Here is a 22,052-nt window from a genome sequence, read left to right as displayed (position 1 = left end):
TGTGGTCCTCCGTGGGTGTGACTTTTAGTTTTTACTTAAAATAATGAGGAGATCCCGTTCATTTGTTCAGCGGAGGTTATGACAGGCTTTGAAGGGTCCATGGGCCTGGGCTCTCGGTCACTCACTACTCATTCGGCTGCAGGAGGGACCCTACCAGGAGGCCTTGTGTGTAACCCTATGGCTCAGAGCCAGCGTGTTGAACTTCTCCTGGATCTGTGGGTTCCTGGGAAGTGGGAACACCTGCTGGGAATAATTAATGTGTGTGGGGGATGGGGAAGGGGCTTAGACTCCTCCCAGCATTCTTTTGGAGACATTTCCCTAAATGAATCCACACTCCAACTTTTCAGTTGGGGAGGCCATGTCCTCCCGACTTCAGCAGGCCAAGGCTTTGTTTGAGAGCCTCAACCCTGAATCCCCTTTTGACTTTTGTTTTTTCTCCTATGAACAAAGGAAGGGAGCTCAGAGAATATGGTTAGTTGACCCTTGTACAGTGGGGGGCAGGGGGGGGTGTTTAGGGGCAGTCGAAAATCTGTGTGTAACTTTTGGCTCCCCCAAAACTTAACTCTTATAGTCTGCTGTTGTCAGGAAGCTTTACCAATAATGTAAACAGTTAACACATATTTTGAATGTTCTATGTATTGTATACTGTATTCTTAGAATAAAGTAAGCTAGAGAAAAGAAAATGTTGTGAAGAAAATCATAAAGAGAACATACATTTATAGGCCTGTACCGTATTTATCAGAAAACATCTGTGCATAAGCAGACCTGCACAGTTCAAACCTGTGTTGCTCAAGGGTTAACTGTAATGTTCTTGGATCATCATAGGGATGGGGCCGTATAACAATTATTAATAGGTTGTCAGCATGCAGTGATGGAAGTTAAGATGTGGGGATCTGATAAAGGAGGCCCGGGGAGAGCTTCAGCTCTGGAGACCTGGGGTTTCACCCTCTACTACCCCCTCCACCCCAATCTGGCATTTCATCTGCTAATAAAATACTAACACCCACTGATGTGAGTTTCACCTCCTTTCATTTCCTTTCTCCTGTCTTCTGCACTGGGGCCATAACAAGCTTCAAAAAGCCACCAGCCGAAGTATCAGCCTCTGAATAATCAAGTCTGCAGACCTAAAAATACGCGGTTGCATTATAATGCAGATGTACTGATAAATTAAGGGGAAAATAATTGTGCCTACAGTTGTTTACTGATGCATTGTCCTGACCAGAAGTTACATAGGAAGTAAATGAGATGATTTCACCCTCGTTGGTTCTGTAGCTTAGCTGTTTCAAATATAAGATTAAGGAGGTCAAAATCCTTCTTTGAGCCCCGCACGGGGATTATTACAGCATCTTGACTAGTTACCCAGACTTGACTCCTACTTCTGGCCTCAGATGGCCTGCCAAGCCCTTAGCGGGTGTCCTTCGCTGTAGCTCTGCTGTGTACATGGTTTGGTGTAATCCGTCTCCACTGTGGAAGAAACTGCTCAAGGCATATACCACCTACTGAGGGTGTCAGCAGCCCCGTTTTGATTTAAATATTGAAGAGTACATTTTCTGGGTACCTGGGTGGTTCAGTTGGTTAAGCATGCAGCTTCAGCTCAGGTCACGATCTCACGGTTTGTGGGTTCAAGCCCCACATCGGCTCTGTGCTGACAGCTCAGAGCCTGGAGCCTGCTTCCGATTCTGTGTCTCCCTCTCTCTCTCTGCCCCTCCCCCCCGCTCATGCGCGTGCGCGCGCGCGCACACACACGCTCTGTCTCTGTCTTTCAAAAATAAATGTTAAGAAACAAAAGTATGTTTCCCATTTGTTGGCATCTGATATTATGTGCCCTGGGTAAATAAGGTCTTTGTTCTCATCTATGAGCTTGATTTGGACTTATTTGAAATCATTAATTCAACAAATATTGAATCTTCACTATATGTAGACACCAGGGTAGGCATTAAATCAAGGACTGGCAAGCTTTCTATAGAAGGTCAAGGAGTAAATATTTTCAGCTCTGTGGACCATGTCTCTGTCCCCTGTACTAAGCACACAGCCTTGCCATTGTAGCATAAAAGCAACCATAGACCACATGTAAGTGGATGGGTGACTGTGTTCCTATCAGACTTAATTTACAAAACCAGGTGGTGGGATTTAGCAGCAGGCCATTTACTGACCCCTCATCTGACCCCTTCATTAAAGATGCAGCCATGAACAAAACAGACATGATCATGACCCTCAGGGAACTTTCATTTTTGCTGGGGATAATTCTTTGCTACTGTTAGTAGCTTGCTTTGAAACCACACCTGTTATAAAGAGTTGACAAGTAGCTTTCAGGGGGCAATGGAAACCTAAGTAACTTTACTGAAAAACGGTTCTAGTGAACACTCAGTTCTATTTATATTGCCCTCCTGTGTCTGAGGGTACTGCGTGTACTTAATTTGGCATGTAGATACTATTTTTGAGTTGCCTTTTTTTCACTTAACATAATTTCACATGCATATTTCCATGGATCGGGCTGGGATTGTATAATTGTAGTGGCTACATAGTATTTCTTGCTGAGTTAAGGCATGCCATGTGCCTGGGTATAGTAGGTATTTGTGAGGTGTTTGTTTCCAGTTGCAGTAAAAACCCTTTCCAAGTTGAGAAGGAGCTAGTTTCTGCAGAGCCCCGGCTGGTGGGAAGTGTTGACTTGGGAGAACTCTGGGAGACTCGGCTATGGATGATGTCCTCATGCCGGCCTGCTGGGTGACGCTAAGCATCTTGTAGCCAGGGACCTGCCAGGTAAGTGTGCTGTCAGGGAAATGATGGATATAGCAGGGTGATCTTTTACTCAAGCACTGCACCCCCACTGCAGGGAAAGCATTTGTGTGCGGGGGGAACAGAACTTGGAATCGGTTTAGCTTTGTGGGGGCAGTTGTGGAGGCAGAGGAGCTCTGTGCAGAGAAGACAAAAAGCCCAGGGGGCAAGGGTGGCAACAGGTGTCTGGAAAGGGCATGGGTTCTGGGGCCAGACCGTCCTTGATTTGCCTCTGACTCTTCATTTGCCCCTGTTTACGTCCTGTGGCTGGGCACTTCTTAGCCTTTCTGAGCCTCAGTTTTCTTTGCTATAAAATGGGGCTATAATATCCATTCCATAGAGATGTGAGGATCAGAGGAATACTCCAGTAAGCATGTAACCATGGTGCTTGGCGTGTGAGCATGCTATGTAAAGAAAGAAAGGATGGCTGGTGTTGTTTGGCGTGAAGCGAGTGGCTCATGTTAGGGTTGCAATTTCACAGCAGTAGTTGTAGTTTTATTTATTATCATTATTGAGGAGGTACTGCGAATGATGCTGGACCAAGACTGGATTTCTCCTCCCTTCCCTCCCACCTCATCACTTCTACCCCCACCCCCTTGATAACTCAGCTGGGGAGGTCAGACCCCGACTCGCGAGCCCAGGCTTTTAATAAAATCAGATTGGAGCCTGACGATCAACTGGATAGTCCCAGTTACTCAGCTATTCATGCATTCATTCATTCGGCCCATACACAGAGGCCCCACTTTGTTGTACAGTGCGCAGTGGTGAAGAAAGCGGGCGTGGCGATGGGCTTTAATCAAATAATCCCACAAATGTTTAATTATAGGCTGTGATAAGAGCCGTGAAAGAAAAGCACAGGGCTTTAGGTTGGGAGAGGATCTTTCTCGCTTTTTATGAGGCACTTAATTTCATTAGTAAGCGGGGAATACAACTCACAATGAGATTCCATTTTATCTTGATGGGCAAACGCTAAGGAGCGGTGCAGTGGCAAGCCCTGGAGAGAACATAGAGCTCTGGGGCCTCCTGTGCACTGGTGGTCGGAGCGTGAGCCGATGCAGCCACTTTGGAAAATAGTTTGGGACTGTCCTGTGAAGTTGTATGTGTACAGACCGTGTGACCTGACGTGTCTACCCTAGGTGTGTAATAATCATGCGAGCACCAGGAGACGTGGACTAAGAATGTTCCTGGTAGCGCTGTTGATACTAGCCAAAAAAGACCCTCGAAATTCAAATGCTCATCAGCTGGAAAAGGAGTTTGTGGTCCTATGATGGGTTGTCATGCAGTAGCGACATAAACGAACAGCATCTTCGTACAACGACACGAGTGAATCTTAGTCATCTGAGGTTGAAGTTTAAAAAAAAAAAAGACTCTGGGGTGCCTGGGTGGCTCAGTCGGTTAAGCGTCCGACTTTGGCTCAGGTCATGATCTCATGGCTCGCGGGTTTGAGCCCCGCATCAGGCTCTGTGCTGACAGCTCAGAGCCTGGAGCCTGGATCCAGTGTCTCCCTTTCTCTCTGAACCTTCCCAGCTCTCACTCTGTCTCTCTCTCTGAAAAATAAATAAACATTAAAAAAAAAAAAAAAGACTCTAGGAGCACCTGGGTGGGTTAGTTGGTTAAGTGTCCAACTCTTACGCTCAGGTCATGATCTCCCGGTTTGTGAGTTTGAGCCCCACGTCGGGCTCTGTGCCAACAGCACAGAACCTGCTTGGGATTCTCGCTGTCTCCCTCTCTCTCTGCCCCTCCCCAGCTCGTGCTCGCGTGCTCTCTCAAAACGAATAAATAAACTTAAAAAAAAAAAAATTAAAAAAAGACACCAAACATCCCATACAGCACGATACCTTTTGAATAAATTTTATTTTATTCTATTTAAAACAATTTTTTAATGTTGATTTATTTTTGATAGAACACAAGGGAGAGAGGAGAAGAGAGAGAGGGAGACAGAATCTGAAGCAGGCTCCAGGCTCTGAGCTGTCAGCACAGAGCCCGATGTGGGTCTCAAACCCACAGACCATGAGATCATGACCAAGCTGAAGTCGGTCGCCCAACCGGCTGAGCCACCGAGGTGCCCCTCTTTTGAATAAATTTTAAAGTCAACAAAATTTTAAAATACATTGTTTCGGGATGCAGATATATCTAATGAAATAATAAATGTAGGGTGGTGGGTTCATGAAGTTTCCTAGGGTGGGGGAGACCCTCTTGAATGTGTTTGCCACAAGATCTGAGATCTACCTGAAATGCAGTGAGGAGAGAGGAGTGAGGGGCAGCCAGTGTGTGTTTTGAAGGCATAGTAGACTAAAATTTGTTACTGTTTTGGAAACCTTTTTTTTTTTAAACCCAAATTATAAAATGTTGCCCGTCAGAGTAGTGACATTAAGTGCATGTGTGTGCATTTTATTTATTTATTTTTTATTACCACGAACACCTTTTTTTGATGACCATAAAGGCAGATAGGATATGGGAAACTGTGGCTGTGATATCTGCCGTTTCCTGCCTGTGCAAGTGGTGCCCGTGGATCTCAGCTCTGAAGGGGGCTGTGTTTGCAGCCAGCTGTGAGATTCCTTGTCACAGGGCCCCCCTTCACCAGGAAGGGACAGATGTGGCTGAGTGATGAGGCCTCAGTTGGGTTCCAGGTCTAACAGGCAGAACTAATTCAGAGATGAGTAAGAAGGGAACACTTTCTGGTTGTAGATTCAGACTCCGGTATGCATATTGAAACTCTTCCTCCCTTTTGCTTTTCTCAGTGATGGGCCCTGAGGCGTCCTAATCTCATTGTGGAAGGACAGAGGAGTGGGTAGAGAGGACACCTTTTTGTATGAAAGTACCGGAGTTGGGGATGGGCTGGAAGAAGCCAAGATGTGTTCCTCCGGGGATGAATAGCTCATCTGGTGGGAAGTTTGGAAAAGATGCTCATGTCAGGCTGCCTGACCCGAGGTGACAGTGGCGTAAGCACCTGCTAAATGAGCATGGCCCTCCCGGGCAGCAGGGATTAAAGGGGAAAGCTTGCAGAGGGAAGAGGAGTCCAGAGGATGGGACGTGGACGAAGGGGGATCGGGAAGCCAGATGGCATACAGTGACTGCTTGAGAGAACAGGGAGTGTCAAGTGCCTGAAAGGTTAACAGGCAGGGTTGTTCTGTGTGCTTCCAGAAAGTAAAGCTAGAGGTAGACGCTCCAGGAGGAGATACTTGGTCTTAGTGTAAGTCAGTGTTTTTCAAACTGCAATTTGCAACCCATGAGTGGGTTGGGCACTCAATTAAATGATTAAGACCAACAATTTAAAAAGATGAAGTAGGGGGCACCTGGGTGGCTCAGTTGGTTGAGTCTGACTGTGGCTCAAGTCATGATCTCACCGTTTGTGAGTTTGAGACCCACCTCGGGATCGCTGCTGTCGGCGCAGAGCCTGCTTCGGATCCTCTGTCCACCGCGCCCCCCCCCCCCGTCCCCTCCCTCAAAAATAAATAAACATTTTTTTACAAAAGTATAATTTCTTTTTAGGGGTAAGGTGGAAAAGTGTGAAAGCCTTTGTCATGAGCTACAAGTTATTAATAGTCCTTACTATTTATGGAGCACTTACACTGTGCTAGGCACTTTGCTAAGTGCTTTACATACGTTTTCTCATTTAAATCTCAGGACAACTCTTTCAAGCAGATATTATTATTCACATCTTAGAGATGAGGCAGTCAAGTTCAGAGAAAGGAAGTGACTTTCCCAGGGTCATGAAGCATGTAAGAGGCTGAGTCTGGAATTGAACCCAGGTACAGGTCTTTCTCTGCATATAATGACTGCCATCTACTGTAGGAAGAAGCATTTTTGGAGCTTCCCCAAAGCTTGGAAAAGGACTGGAATGTGGGAAGTATTCGAGCAGAGGCTGGGAGGCCGCCTGTCAGGATCAGTGGAGATAGGGGAATTGGATTGGATCATTACCATGGATCCCTGACTGTTTCCTCAGACCTTAAGTAGCGTAGCCCCCAGAATGCAACCTGTATCTAAGACCAGTTCCAACTCTTAGGTTTCTTTGATTCTTGATTGGAATGTGATTTAATTAATTTAGGTATAGACTTGTTTACAGGTGGGATTTTCTTTTAACAAGCTTTCTGATTTTTCTGTAATGAATGTACATTTATTTTATGATGTTAAAAGCTATTAAAAATAAAATGTTTTCTGGTTTTCTGTAATAAGCACAAATTGGTTTTATAAATTTAAAAAGTCATTAAAAAGAAAATACTGCAATGCAACAAAAACTTTAATTAAGAATTCTTCCTGGCAGGGTGCCTGGGTGGCTCAGTCGGTTAAGCGTCTGACTTTGGCTCAGGTCATGATCTCACGGTTTGTGGGTTTGGGCCCCGCGTTGGGCTCTGTGCTGACAGCTCAGAGCCTGGAGCCTGCTTCGGATTCCGTGTCTCCCTCTCTCTCTCTGCCCCTCCCCCACTTTCACTTTGTCTCACTCTGTCTCTCAAAACTAAATAAATGTAAAAAAAATATTTCAAAGAAGAATTCTTCCTGGCAAGTTTGTGAAGATATCTGGCAGCTGGCCGTTCGTCTTCTAATGTGGGCTGGAGAAGCTGTGTGTGGACCATGGGAGGAGATTGGTGGACAGGTTCTTTGCAAACTGTAGCTTCTTGTCAGTTGCCTGGACCAGCCCATGCTCCCCACACAAAACAGAATGACACAGGGACCATGGCTTGGGTCCCCTGTTTTCTCCTGATTGCACAGTGAAGCTTCCACTGATTTTACTTAAAGCTGGAAAGGATCTTAGAAGTCATCTCTGCTAACCTCCTCATTTTACAGAAAAGGAAACTAATGAGGGGATGTGACTTTGCTTTGCTCTTGACCCATCCCATGGAGAGCAGAATGGGACCAGCTTTCAGATGGGTTAAAGTATGTTGCTTCTTCAGGAAAGGGTGTCTTAGAGACTGGGTGAGGTTGGAGGGAGTAAAAAGCAAAGAAGTGGCTAACTTCAAACTCTGATTTCATAGGGGAGTTCCAAAGCAGAGGTGAAAGGAGTGGGATTTAGTTGAAAGAGCCTTGGTCTGGAAATTCAGGGACCCGAATTCTACTCCTAGCTTTAAAACTCTCTGTGTAATCTTGGGTGAGTCACTTGCCCATGGCCATTGGAGGACATTAATTCTTGTTCTTCACGTATTGCTTAGTCAACTCATGGTGGAAGTACTACCCCCAAGCAGAGCCAAGTCCTCAGGCTTATTTCCTTCCAGAGTCAATGGCCTAGTCTTCATGGAGTTGTCATTAGACATGGTCTGTAGACTTTAGGCCACAAGTATAGGAAACTCTCCAGCTTGGTGGGTGCCAGCCATTGGGGAACTTACAGTACAGTTGTTGCATGAGCATGGAGAACTATATCTCCTCTTTGAACAACTCCTCAAGTTCAGGGATTCTTGTTTTCTGAATCCTCATAGTGCTAAGTAGGATGCTGAGGTTCTGTATATGTGTGTGTATATCTTGTGGGTAACATGGAGGTGGCGGCCAGGTCTCCCTTAAACAGTTTCTGTTACTGTTGCTCTGTTGATCGACCAGTCCCCTCATCTCCAAGTGGCACAGGCATGCAGGTTGAAACACGGCCATCTGATTGAAGAATTGATCTGTGTCGAGGAGCTCTGCAGTTGGTGATGGGGTTGATTTGAAGTGGGCCACTGTGTGCCTAAGTAGGTGACCTGAGGGGAGGGGATGCCACCAGAGGGATGGGGAGTAGCAGAAGCTTCTTCCAGGCTTCCAGATTACCCAAGGAGATGGGGACAGTAAAGAAATCGCTCGGATCGTGGTGGATCGTGATCAGTTTCCAGAAACTTATCAGAGGATCAGAAAGGAGCTGATAAATTTCTCTTGCGTGGTCCATCCAGGATAGGAGAGTCTCACTGGTTAGATGCGTTTTTTCCTTGACCTGGGATGTAATGCCGATGCAGTCAGGTAGCCTGACTGATGGCCTCAGCTGGGAGGAAAGGCAATTGTTGTGTTTGTTTTACTCTGTGTTATCAAGGCTAATAATATGAGCTTTAAGGCTTTATGACTTGATTAGCGGCATCAGCACTTGAAAGAGCTGGCTTAGGGCTGCTGTGGAAGGTTACAGGGAGAGTAATTAGATGGTAGTTGTGAAATGCACGGTGGTTTCCACTTACTAATGGCTTTGAGGAGGCCCTGTTGGCACTGAACCCCCATGGTGAATTTTTCAAAAAGAAAATGAGTTGGTTAGTTTGGGTGCTCTGCCGTAGACCCCAGGCAGCTCTCAGCTTTCCCTCTGCCTGTGGTTAATGCCCATAATCTGCGGCCCGGGAGCCCCCTAGAGCCTCACTCTCATCTAGCCCTTTGCTACTCAAAGCACGGTCCCTGGATCAGGGTCATCTTGCGTCACCCGGGAGCTTCTTAGATGTACATGCAGAACCCACAGTTGCAGAATCGGGATCTGTATTTTTAATAAGATTCTCAGGTGATCTGGATGTACTTATAACGTTTGAGAAGCACTGGGCTAGCACAGATGCCCCCTGAGGCTAGAGATTTGTGGCAATGTGGTTTTTATTGTGTAGTGCAGTAAACTGTTTAAACCCTAGTGCCACAGAATGATTCCAGCCTGGTGTCTTTAATTAGAACCTGGACTTTGTGTGTGTGTGTGTGTGTGTGTGTGTGTGTGTGTGTGTCCCCATCTGTGTATGTCCATTGTCACTTGTGGCATCAGCATAGGGTTGTGGTTTACGCCTCCCCGTGCTCACCCCCCTCAGCTCACCAAGTTCTTGGCACAGCTAGTCATTTCTTTGAATGTAAGTCTGGCATCATAGAATGTGGGGGGGGGGGGGGGGGATGACCCAAACACCACTTTCTTCCTGTTACTCCCCTGCACAGGAGCCTGTGGTACCTCCTGTTACCTGCTGTGTCATATCTAAACCTCTCTCTGGGGTTCCTGCACCCCGGGGCCCAGGTTTATCTGTCCTCTTCCCTGGTCAGGCAGCATCCCACCCTATCCCATCAGTGCCCTGTGCTGATCCTCCTTGAGCCTGGCTTTGGGCCCCTTGTTTGAAGGGTCTTCCCAATCTTCTCCTGGTGGCCCAGTTATTTCTCTGTTCTTTGCACTCTTGGTTTGCTCTGCTGCAGTTTTGTGCTTGGTTATTCTGGGCTGCTTATTCTGGCCTTATTACTTGTGGGCTTGTCTGAACCCCTCACTCAGAAAACATACTTTTAGAGTGCAGGATCCTTGTATGCCAGGTGCCCCAGGCATCCAGCAGGTGCCTGATGAATGGACGCCTGTGGATTCCCTAATGCTATCTGCCAGGAGGCTGAGGATTTGGTGGATGGGTGGGGGGGTGGTTAGCTGGGCTGCTGGCTTCACAGATGGGGTAGGGATGGGTGCCGGCTCTGAAAAGAAGCCTAGAAGGGATTGGAAGGGACTCCACTGAGGGGAGGTGGGGATTGGGCCCTTTGTCTACAGCCTTTCCCTGATGGTACTGGAGGTAGGCCGTGAGTACCTTGTGCTTCTGGATGGTTTATTGCAAACCTGTCCATTCTCTTTTTACATGAATCTAGTGGTGAAGAACGATGATGTGTTGAGGAGGGGTGAGGAGGACAGGTGCAGAAATTAGGAACCAGGCCACTTGGGTGTTGTTGTGTTAAGGTTTGGGGTGGAGGCTATATTTACTTCTTACAGTGATGGCGGTAGGATTTTTTCTATGTTTAGAAGCAGTTTATGGAATATAAGAGTATATATCCTTAAAAAACACACACACAACAAACTGACGCGAGAACAGAATAAAATTTCAACAGATCAATTACCATAGAAGAAATAGAGAAAGTTATCAAAGAGCCGTGCCTTAAAATAGTCATAGGACCAGATGGGTTTCACAGGTGACATTTTTCAAATATTGAACGTGCAGGTGATTCCAATGCTGTTTAAATGGTTCTAGAGCAAAGAAATAAGGAAGGCTGAAATTCCTTCCGTGAACCCACTGTAGTAAAAGGTGGCAAAAGAACAGTATGTGCACACACAAGTACCAGGTGGTCTCAGTTTTGAATATCAATGCAAAATTCTCATATCAATTAGCAAATAGAATCTAGCAGCCCCCTGAAAGAGCTCCATAGGCATGTGGGTTTCAGACCAGGAATGCAAGGATGGGTTAATTTTAGGATTTCTGTGAATAAAATTCACCACATTCAAGGGTCTAAGATGCCACGAAGGTTTATGAAAAATTAAGCACCTATTTCCAATAAAAACTTATAATGTAGGAGTGATTAAGTATCTATCTCCTCATTGTAAGAAAATATATCTTTTTCAAACTGGTAGCCACATTTTGTTTAGCATTGAAATGGTGGGTAATAGATGCACAGCACCATAATTATATAACCTTGTTTTGGGAGGATAAGCTGGTAAAATCAGATAAGAGAAGGAAATAAGAGGTATAAAAACAAGGAGGAGGAAGCAAGACTACAGACAATTAGAGAATTTGTTAAGGTTGAGTGCATAATTAATGCACAAAAATCAGTAGCTCTCCCTTAAAAACAATATCCTACAACAAAACGTGATGGAAGAAAATCTCCATTTATGTAAGCAACCAAAGAGATGAAATGTCTAGTTATAAGGTTAAAAAATTATATTTATGTGTAACTTCAGTTATACATAGGGACATAAAATACTTAAACAGAAAGTTTTTATAGTCCTGGATAGAAAGAGTCAGGGTTATAATAAAAATATCATTCCTCCTATATATTTAAAATGGGATCACAATAGGGGTACCTGGGTGGCTCAGTCGGTTAAGCATCTGACTTCGGCTCCAGTCATGATCTGACGGTTTGTGAGTTCAAGACCTGCGTTGGGCTCTGTGCTGACAGCCCAGAGCCTGGAGCCTGCTTCGGATTCTGTGTCTCCCTCTCTCTCTGCCCCTCCCCCGCTTTCTCTCTCTCTCTCTCTCAAAAATAAATAAATGTTAAAAATTTTTTTAAAAATGTGATCATAATAAAAATTACCAATAGGATTATTTTGGTAGTAGAAAATGTTATCCTAAATTTGCATGGAAAAATTAACATGCATGAAAATATGACAGTGAAAAAGAGAAGGATCTAGCTGCAGTGGGTATTAAACATTTTAAAAGCTTCAGTAATTAAGATAACTTGGCACTCAATAGACTGAACAAGCGATGGAACAGAATAGAGAGCCCCTAAATAAATAGGTGTGTGTGTGTGTGTGTGTGTGTGTGTGTGTGATTTGTTATAAAAGGAGCATTTCAGGTGTATGGGGAAAGGTAGTATCTAGATAGCTGTCTGTGGCAGGGGGAAGTGCGGAAAGTAGAATCCCTACTTTGTGCCTTAGATCAAAGTAAGTCTATCAAAAATAGGTCAGAGATTTTAATAATCAAAGTGTAAAAGCACTAGAAGAATCTTTCTATAGTCTTGAAGTAGAGACCTTCCCAAGTTTGACACCCATCCCAGACAACATAAAAGATTGCTAAAGTTGACAAAATAAAAACGAGAATTTTTGCATGAGGAAAACCTCATAAACAAAGTCAAAAGATAGCTGATAATCTGAGGGAAAAAATGTTTGCAACATATATGATAAAAAGAGCTAGTTTTCTTAATATGTAAAGAGCTCTTAGAAATAAAGAAGAGCCGCTGACTTAATTGAATGGGCAAAGGACAGGAGCAGAAATTCACAGAAAGAGAAGGGTAGGTGACACTTTTTAAAAATTATTTATTTATTTTGAGAGAGAGAGAGAGAGAGAGAGAGAGAGAGGAGGGACAGAGAGAGAAGGAGGGAGAGAATCCCGAGCAGGCTCATGTCATTGCAGAGCCCAACACGGGGCTCCATCTCACAAACTTCGGTCCAAAACCAAGAGTCGGACCCTTAACTGACTGAGCCACCCAGGTGCCCCGAAGGGTAGATGACTCTTAAAAAAGAAAAGGTGCAGAAACTCTTGTAATTAAACCTGTAAATCAGAACGACAGTAAAATGACATTTTCATCTATCAGATTGGAAAAGATGAAAGTGTTTGATAATATACTGAGTTGGCCAGGGTGTGGGTACAACTGCTTTGGAACGTAGTTGGTGATGTTTATCTAAATTATCAATGCCCATATCTCAGGGCCCTGCGGTTCCACTCCTAGGTATCTGCCCTAGAGAAACATTCACATACATGCACAGTGTTTATTGAACATTGTTGTCGTTGTGGGAAAGTGGAGACAACAAGGTGAACATCCATCAGTAAGATGGATAAATAAATATTTATTTATTTAGTGAGGGCTAAATAAAACTTGGGCTGTTCAGACCCTTAGAGGGCCAGTAAACCAACTTAGCAGTTGTGAGACCATGTGAAACAGTAGAAAATAGAGCATTGTACACAGTGTGGGCCAATATTTGGTGAGGCTTTTGTTTCAGTTTTACCTATTCACCAAGGGTGAACTGAGTCACAATATAATAATTTCATTTTGTGGGACTCAGTCCAGAAAGTTGGAAAAACACTGCAGGAGTGGTTAAAATCCCTTATGATGAGAATAGTCCTTGGAAATGTAATGTGGAGTAAAAAAAGAGAGTTGCAGGGTGATACGTGCAAGGTGATGCCATTTTTGAAAAAGAGAACGGTATCATCTTTTTGACATTATCATGTTTTTGGTGGAATCGTATATATATATAAAATGGGCCTGAAAGATACGCAATGGGCTCCTGTCAGAGGTACCCTCTGGGGACTGGAGTCCAATTTGAAAGGCCTCAGCTTTAAGTTGCATGCTTGAATTTGTCCAAAGGAAAGTATGAATGCTTTAGTTGTTTACTTGAGTGATCAAAAATGTTTACATAGCAGAAGGATTTTCCAACTGAGCCATTAAATGCACAGGCACTTTTTCCCTTGGTTGTTTCTGCCTTTCTGTGACCCAACTTTGGTTTCTGATCAGTTTGCTTATCTTTCCTTTTGCTTTAATTTGGATATCTTATACATTTGTCAGCATGATCTTAATCTTTTCAGTTATTAGCTTAAGATTGCCTAAAATCCTTTAAAGAGTGTATCAGTGGCTCATATATCGGGTTGGGTTTCTTTTCTAACCTTTCCAATTTATTCTTTTTGAAATTAATTGTGCCCATGTTTTGGAACTTCCTTTTTTTTTTTTTTTTGGAAGATTTTATTTTTAAGTAATCGCTACACCCAACCTGGGGCTTGAACTCACAACCCTGAGGTTAAGAGTCGCATATGCTTTTCCGACTGAGCCAGCCAGGCGCCTGGCATTATTTTTTTTCTAAGAGCCAACTTTTGGCTTTTTGTTCTCTTCCCAGATGTTTGCTCACACTCTTATTTGTTAATTCTGTTTTCACTTTTGTGTTTTTATCCTTCATTTCTTTTTTCCTCCCATGAATTTCTGTTAACACAAGGGCAGCAGTTCCTCTTAAGCTTTAAGGTGCACACGAATCACCTGGGGTCTGGAACCTTCATTAAATGTAGATTCTGATCCAGCAGGCCTGGCCCCAGGTTCTGCATTTCTTTTCTTTTCTTTTCTTTTCTTTTCTTTTCTTTTCTTTTCTTTTCTTTTCTTTTCTTTTCTTTTCTTTTCTTTTCTTTTCTTTTTTTTCTTTTCTTTTCCTTTTTAAATTATTTTTCTAATGTTTATTTATTTTTGAGAGACAAAGAGACAGAGCACAAGCAGGGGAGGGGCAGAGAGAGAGGGAGACACAGAATCCGAAGCAGGCTCCAGGCTCCGAGCTATCGCACAGAGCCGGACACGAGGCTCGAACTCACTAACTGTGAGATCGTGACCTGAGCTGACTGAAGTTGGATGCTTAACCAACTGAGCCCTCCAGGTGCCCCCCAGATTCTGCATTTCTAACCAGTTCTAGGTGGGGCGGACCAAGAAAGAAGAAATGGCACCTGTTCCTTCTCTTACCTTTGGGCACTAAATCTCCCAAGTGTATCCAGGGAAGCCATCAACTGTATAAAGACGATACTTCTATTGTGATAAAATCCGTACTGCTCTCCTTAAAAGTAGTGAAGGTGGGATGCCCTGACCGGTCACTTTCCCTGGCTTCCTTAGTGACCACACCTTTTCTAGATGGTCTGAGATGGTAGAAGAAAGCTTATGTAGCTACAGGACTTCTTCAGCTGTCCTTGGTTGGTGAGCTGATCGCCTTAGCTCAACACTACTGTTTAGCCTCTACTGGTTTAGCTGACCTTTTAGGTACATTTGGATCCGTTGTTCCGTACCTTTTTGGTGGTCCGTGGACCCCTTTGGGAATGTGTTGGAAGCTATAGACTTCTCCAGAAATACGCTCTCCCCTACTCACGCACATTGAAACCCTTAATTCTTCTTTTGCACGAATGGGCTTCAAGCGTTCTGAAGTTTGGGTATAGATCCTAAGACCCTTGATTTAAGTGGTCCTGCTAAGGTGAGGAATCCCAAAACGAGGGACAGAACCCACGGTGCAGAACGTACCTGGTCGAGCCCTGTTCACTTCGCAAATAAGGAAACCAAAGGCCAGGATTTTTCAGGCATTTATTCAGTCAGATTCTCTGTGTTCCATGAGCTCCCATTGCACACACAGGTGGTGTGGCCCGTGCTAGTGGAGGCCTGCTTGGCCGGACACCGGTTCGTACCCCTTGCAGTCTGTGGAGATGAGAGGGGCATACCCACCCAGACCCAGTCTGCATCATCTCAGGAGAAGGCAGCCCCATGGGTTATTTCCTGAAGCTCAGGCCTACCCTTGGCTCTCAGAGTCACGTCTGGTCTGAGGAAGTGGAGACTCAAATCCCTTCCGGCCGGGATTCTGGACTCAGACACTGTTCTGGCTCTGACATGGCAGGGCCTCCCGTCTTGTTCCTGTGTCCCGTTTCCTTCTCTGAGTCTCAGTTCTTCTAAGAGGCTTCTGGGTTGGTTCCTGTTCTGCTAATGTACCCCATATCTGGGTCCTAGGCTGGGACCAAGACCCTGACCTGGCCCTTTGCTGGAGATAGCAAGGTGTGGTGGGAATCCCAGTCTGAATGGCAGCTCATGGATTTACTGGCCCTGTGACTCTGGGTAAATTACATAACCTGCCTGGCCTCAGTTTCTGTCTGTGTGATGGGAACTATTGAGTATACCTCAGAGGGTGGTTGGAAAGATAATTGTGTAAGATGTCTGGTGCATGATTAGTGTTGATAACAATAACAAACATGACTTGTCCTCCCCGCTGGGGGTTGGAATCTTGCCTTATCCAGCCAGCTGGGGCCTTGGTAACCTTTCCATAGATGTCCTGATGCCTGTGTTATGGAGGGTCATTGTCGGGGCTCCCTCATCACAGGGCTTTGCCCTTTTTCCTTTTCTTTTTTTTTAATGTTTATTTATTTTTGAGAAAGAGCACAAGCAGGGGAGGGGCGGGAGAGAGGGGGACAGAGGATCCGAAGCGGGCTCCGCACTGACAGCAGTAAGCCTGATGCGGGGTTTGAACTCATGAACCTATGAGGTCGTGACCTGAACCAAAGTGAGACGCTCAACCGACTGAGCCACCCAGTTGCCCCAGGCTTTGCCCTCTTGTAGAGACTGTTCACAACCTCATCTTATGCTGTTCCCCATCCCCGAAGCCACTGTGAGCCTAACGTCTAGCTGGAGATCCCCAGTATCTCCTTGGACAGGAGGGCTGCCCAGTAGACCACAGCTTTTCTGTGGAATTCGGCTGGCTTGTCAATGTCCTGCTGATCCCAAGAAGGAATTTATGTATCAGTTTCACTTAAAAATACAGCTGCAAAAAATCATCAGGGAAAATAAACAAATAGATGAATGACCTAACTACTCCGGGAAATACTTACTGAGTAGCATTCATCCACCAGTCATGGTGCTTAGCACCAATGATATACCCCTGCTTCTGTCCTCAGGGCAGTGATGGAGCCCTGAGGTGGGGTAGACAGGTGGACATTTGATTGTATGACAGTCCCTACAATAAATGAAGTAATGGAGGGAGGGAGGGCCGTAGTGCCTGGAGGAAGGAGCTGGGAACTTTACTCCAAAAAGGTGAGGGTTGGGAAGGCTTCTTGGAATGGGTGATATTGGAACTGCTTCTTGGAGTTTGATCTCTCAAAATTCTCATCTGTTAATTTTTCGGGATGAATTTTACAGGCACTTAGGTTCTTGGAAAATGAGTCTTGAAAAATTACCAAGTAGGGCTCATCCCAGGAATATACGCATGGTTTAGTACAAAAAGACTACTGTTAATAGGGATAAGCCATAAAAATCAGAACACCCAATATTTACCACAATGTCTGGAATATAGTCAGCGTTCAACAAATATTCAATGAATGAATGAATTAGCGCTCAGTAGATGCAGCAAAATACATAACTATATATGCATTATAAAGCATCATAAACCTAAAGGCAGGATTGTTGGGGGATTTACTCCTAAACATGATAAAGAGCCTGCTTGTATATAATCGTGTACCAGGTCTTCTACCGAGACTGCCGATACCAAGTGGAGAAATACTAGAAGCGTGCCCTGAAAAACAGGAACTAAGCCAGAATGTCCCTTATCGTTACTTTTATTTAACCTAGTTTAACAGATGCTTGTCATAACAATATAGGAACAAAAAGAAACTAGAGGGATTGGTATAGGGAAGGAAGAGATAAAAATATCACTGTTTGCAAATGACACAATTTCTATTCAAAGAAAATTACAAAATCCGACATGGCTGTTTTCTGATCAGAAGTTAAAAGTACTGAGAAGTCAGTATCCCAAGGTTTTTGCCTCGATTTCATGCCCTGGCAGTTAAAATCCCAATGAAATACTTTCTAAAGCATGCAAAGCGATAATAACAGCAATAATCAGGAAAAATTGGTGGGTGAGCGTACCGAAATATCTTTTGAAAATCTTCTAGCAGCAGGTTCCTCTTGGCAAACAGGGCAGGCAAGCAGTGTTTACTAAAACTGTACGGTATTACAGAAAAATGGGAGATTGGCGCAAGAAAATGGATCTAAATAAACGGAAGACATACATATATGGCAAATTTGGAAAGGTGAACGATTGTGAAGGAAATTATTTTTAAAATGTTAGTGGCTTTTGGGAACAACTACGTAACAAAACGGAGAAAATGAACTCAGAGGTCCGTCCCATCATAGGTTATGAAATCTCGATAAATGAAAAACGTAGTTTTAAAAACTCTTTTTAAAACTCAGAGGAAGCAGATGGAATATTTAGCCTCGCTGTGGAGAGCAGATGTGTTTGTGGAAATTCCATACAGATGATCATTGACGAAACGGGATGCTGTCAACTTGTCAAGGAACGAAATCTGTGAAATAAAATAGCCACGTACTCCGTCATTTCATAGTGGACTGTGTGGCCTGGGGGGTTGGGGTGGAGCTCTCACAGTGACATGTTTACACTAGGTGTGACTCAGTAAAGTGTTTTGTTTTCTTTTGGTTTGTTTTTTTAAATAAAAAATAATAGGGGCGCCTGGGTGGCTCAGTTGGTTGAGCATCCAACTTCAGCTCAGGTCATGATCTCACAGTCCGTGAGTTCGAGCCCCGCATCGGGCTCTGTGCTGACAGCTCAGAGCCTGGAGCCTGCTTCAGATTCTGTGTCTCCCTCTCTCTCTGACCCTCCCTCGTTCATGCTCTGTCTCTCTCTGTCTCAAAAATAAATAAACATTAAAAAAAATAAATAAAAAATAATAAAATTGTGCTAAGAGAGAAAGGGAAGAGGGCAACAGGTGCCATAAACTGATGGAGACAAACTTGTTGTCAAAGGTATACACAGAACTGGCAAAGATTTTTAAGGCAGCTATTGAGACTGTTGGTAATATTATAACCGGGTCATTTCGTAGTATGAAGCCCAGCTACTACGCGGAGGTGTGGAAGAGTGTTCAGTTTCCTCAACGCAAAAGATCAGTGCATTGAAACAGCTCAGTTGGTCTCTAAAATCAGGAGCAAATAGACGAGCTTTATAAAACCCGCTGCTGAGGCCCGTGGGAAAGAAAACGGCCTGCCGCTAGTGTTACTGAAAGGTGGAGCTGTTTTTCTGGACATCACGATGACTTTGGGCTCCAGCAGCACTGGCACGCTTCATTCCTTGGGACCAGTATTTTTTACTTCTGGGAATAAGTCGCACAGAAATGGTCCCAAGGGGGCGGAAAACCAACTTGGCCACAGATGGGAAAAACATTGGAAAGAATCCAAATGCAGGTAATTAGGGGCTGGTTAAGTAAACTCTGTGACAGCAGTACTGTGGCATTACCCACGTGTAGATCCATGGCATGGTTACGTGGAACAAAGATAACGTGGGGCAGCTTACCTGTGCTGGGGACAAAGCAGGGAAAGATCAATGTCCAGGTATCGATAAGAATCCGGAAAAGTGCAAACCATAGTTGATGTGCTTTTTGATCAGCTTCCCCCTCCACCCCCCGTAAGATTGTTGATATGTAATGCAGGTTTTTAAAAGAAGAAAGGAGGGGGAAAATTCTGGTAGTAAAAAGAGGAAACGTGGGCACCGTGTTGTGGTGGAGAGACAGCAGTGGGCAAAGGCGTCCGCATGGGCTGGGTTTGAGTCACTACGATGCCATGTGGTTTTGGGCAAGTCACATATCTTCTCCAGCCCCCTTGTCTCCACCCAGAAGGAGGTAATGGTGACACCCACAAATGAGATCCCAGGAACTCTTGGCGCTTGTGAGCACTCTTTTCATTAACAGCTTTGCAGGGTGCTGGGAGCCCTTGCCTACTCTCCCTCATTTTGTCCCCGTGTCTGCAGAGATGGCACTTCTAGCGTGGCAGCAGAGAGGGGGAGGCAGACAAATACACCCCCAAACAAGACAGCCAACAGAGCCATTGAAGTACTCCTGGGAAGGCACTGCCGTCCCAGGAAACGTTACACAGAGATACGTGCCCCTTCCATTTTGGAATGGGAGATGTACCCCAAGAGGAAAGGACAGGGACTTACAGAGAATATTCTGGTGAGCAGATTCAGATTTACCATGCAGTTGAATCTTTTGAGAAGGCTGGCCTGTGGACAAAGCAGGAAGGGAAGGAGGTCAGCCCCTTTTTTGGCCTGTCTGGGACACTTTGGGGCCTTACTAATACACTCTAGTGTCAGACTCCTCCACTTGGGAGCCGGATGACCTTGAATTTCTTAACCTGAGCTCCCAGTTTCCTTACTGTGAAGTCAGGGTAACCTCTCTGTCTCCCTAGCTGGTTGTGAGAATGACTTAGGATTTCTTTGTGCTTTCAGTTACTGTTGGTCAACGTGTTCCCTGAATGCATGCCAAAAAACGCACGGTGCTACATCCCATAGGGATACAGAGCCGTCTGATTTATTGTTTCTGCCTTTGGGGAGCTTGTGTAGCTCAGAGGGGCTGATTACACAGATTTCTAAAAAGGGGCAAGTTCGTGAAAAGGCAGCAAGGGCAGGGATGGTGTTTTAGGATGAGGGAAACTGGGACTATTCAGGGCAAGGGGCTAGTGACTAGTCAAGAGGCAGAGTGTGGGGATGCTCGAGAGAGGGGTGGGTATTTTCTAGAGAAGGTTCCAGAAAGCCTGAGATGGATTTGTGCAGCCCTGTAGGATGTACTGAACACATCTGTGTCACATGGAGGTAGTCTTAGAGCAACTTGTGAGGTGAGAGGAGTGAAGCTCCTTCGTCTGTGCCACACGTCCTCCGAAGATGAGTCGTGGGCACCCGCCGACAAGAGTTGAGCTTCTTCCTCTGAGTGAGGAGAGGAGTAGAGGAGAAGAGGACGAAGGGCAGGGAATATCTGAGGTGGAGAAAATGGAAGGTAAGGGTCATGATGGCGGCCGGGGGGTGGCGGGGAGTGGCGGGCCTGACTGATTTTAGCGAGGCGGTGATAAGGATGTGGGACCTGGACTCAGTCACCTGGGGGTCAGCCCCAGCTTTACAACTGCCAGCCTGTGTGACTGTAACCAAGTCGATCGACATCACTGAGCCTCTGTCCCTCCCTCTGTAGAGTGGGAAAACCAATTTCCCGCCGAGAGGTGTGAGAGGACGAACGCATTCTAGAGTTATCTGTGGAAAGCGTTTGCACAAAATGCAAGTCTTCCATGCACGGTAGCTACCGATACTATTTTGTGATCACGAAGGATTGGAACCTCCAGGAAATGATGGTGTTTCTGTGTCACTGGCTTTGCCACCTAGGGGGTCAGTAACACAATGCGTCTCTCTTTCTGCCTGCCTCTCTCCCTCTTTTTTTCCTTTCTCTCCGATTTAAAGCAACTAAGCTTTTTTTTTTTTTTAAAGTTTATTTATTTATTTTGAAAGAGAGAATGAGCCGGGGAGGGGCAGAGAGAGACAGAGACAGAGACAGAGGGAGAGAGAGAATCCAAGCAGGCTGACAGTGCTCTGGAGCCCAGCTCAGGGCTCAGTCCCACAAGCCGTGAGATCATGACCTGAGCTGAAATCAAGAGTCTGATGTTTAACCGACTGAGCCACCCGGGCGCTCTTAAAGCAGCTAAGCTTAATGAAGCACCTTTTATGTGTTAGGCATTTTGTTCTGTAATTTTACATACATCACCTCATTTAAATACTCTCAATAACTGTTGGAGGCGGGGTTAATCATTCTGGTTTCTCAGGTATGGAAGTTGAGGCTCCAAGAGTCCCACAGGCCCAGGAGGGGATCCAACCTGTGTCAGTCCCTGGGGACATACAGTGGGCACTGTGTGCTGGGCCCCTGCCTAACCTGTGAGCTGGGACAGAACTGGGCTGTCCAGGATTGCTGGAAGATTCAGAGTCAAGGTGCTTAACCCCTCAGTGCCTCATTCTGGTGTCTGTATGGCGGCGTTATTAGGAAGATTCAATAAGATAATACCCAAAGCTTTGGAGCACAGCTGTAAGGGGTGGTGGCTGTTACCCCTGTCTGCAGCCTCAGGCACTGTCCAGCTCAACGAGAAAGGGACCTATCTGCTGGCCTTAGCTGGGGAATGGGTACATTAGCCTTGACTGAACGGGTGAACACTTCAGCAGCTCTCCAGCCCTCCCTGTTTGTGCCCTCAGGCAAGAGGAGTTCTCAGAGCATGGCAAGTGTGAATTTAGCTCTGCTCTGGAGAATACAAAGACAACTCAATGTGAGACTTTCCTAGCAGGCAGTCCCAAGGTGTGGACTTCTTGGGGCCTTTGACTCTTCAGTTGCTTAGCTAGGACAGGAAGGAGGAATTAGCAGAGAGAACAGTTGGAGGGTAGGATCAAGAGGTGGGAGGAGAGTATCTTGGCAGCTTGGAGGACAGGAAAATGAGTTTGGGTGGGGCTCCTGCCTGGGCAAAGGCCCTTGAATCAGCCAGAGGCCTTCAGGCTGGGTGCAGTAGGGCCAGAGGTCAGGTGTTGTGGGAGCTGTGCCTCTCTGAGT

General features: G+C 45.3%; 1 protein-coding gene across 16 annotated transcripts in view; it reads left to right on the top strand.

Moving 5' to 3' along the window:
- The window catches only part of TRERF1 (transcriptional regulating factor 1), a 228,946-nt gene that overhangs the window by 43,719 nt on the left and 163,175 nt on the right, over positions 1-22,052 (top strand). Inside the window, exon 1 of one of the 16 annotated variants that reach the window (XM_058733954.1) lies at positions 1,782-2,760. The exons of the other annotated variants lie outside the window; for them this stretch is intronic. The gene's annotated coding sequence lies outside the window, so the exon portion shown is untranslated. Of the gene's footprint in view, positions 1-1,781; positions 2,761-22,052 lie in introns of those variants that run through there. 16 annotated transcript variants of the gene reach the window in all.

This window comes from Neofelis nebulosa, chromosome 6, assembly GCF_028018385.1.
Source record: "Neofelis nebulosa isolate mNeoNeb1 chromosome 6, mNeoNeb1.pri, whole genome shotgun sequence".
Classification (NCBI taxonomy): Eukaryota; Metazoa; Chordata; class Mammalia; order Carnivora; family Felidae; genus Neofelis; species Neofelis nebulosa.
This window is presented reverse-complemented; position numbering and strand designations above follow the sequence as displayed.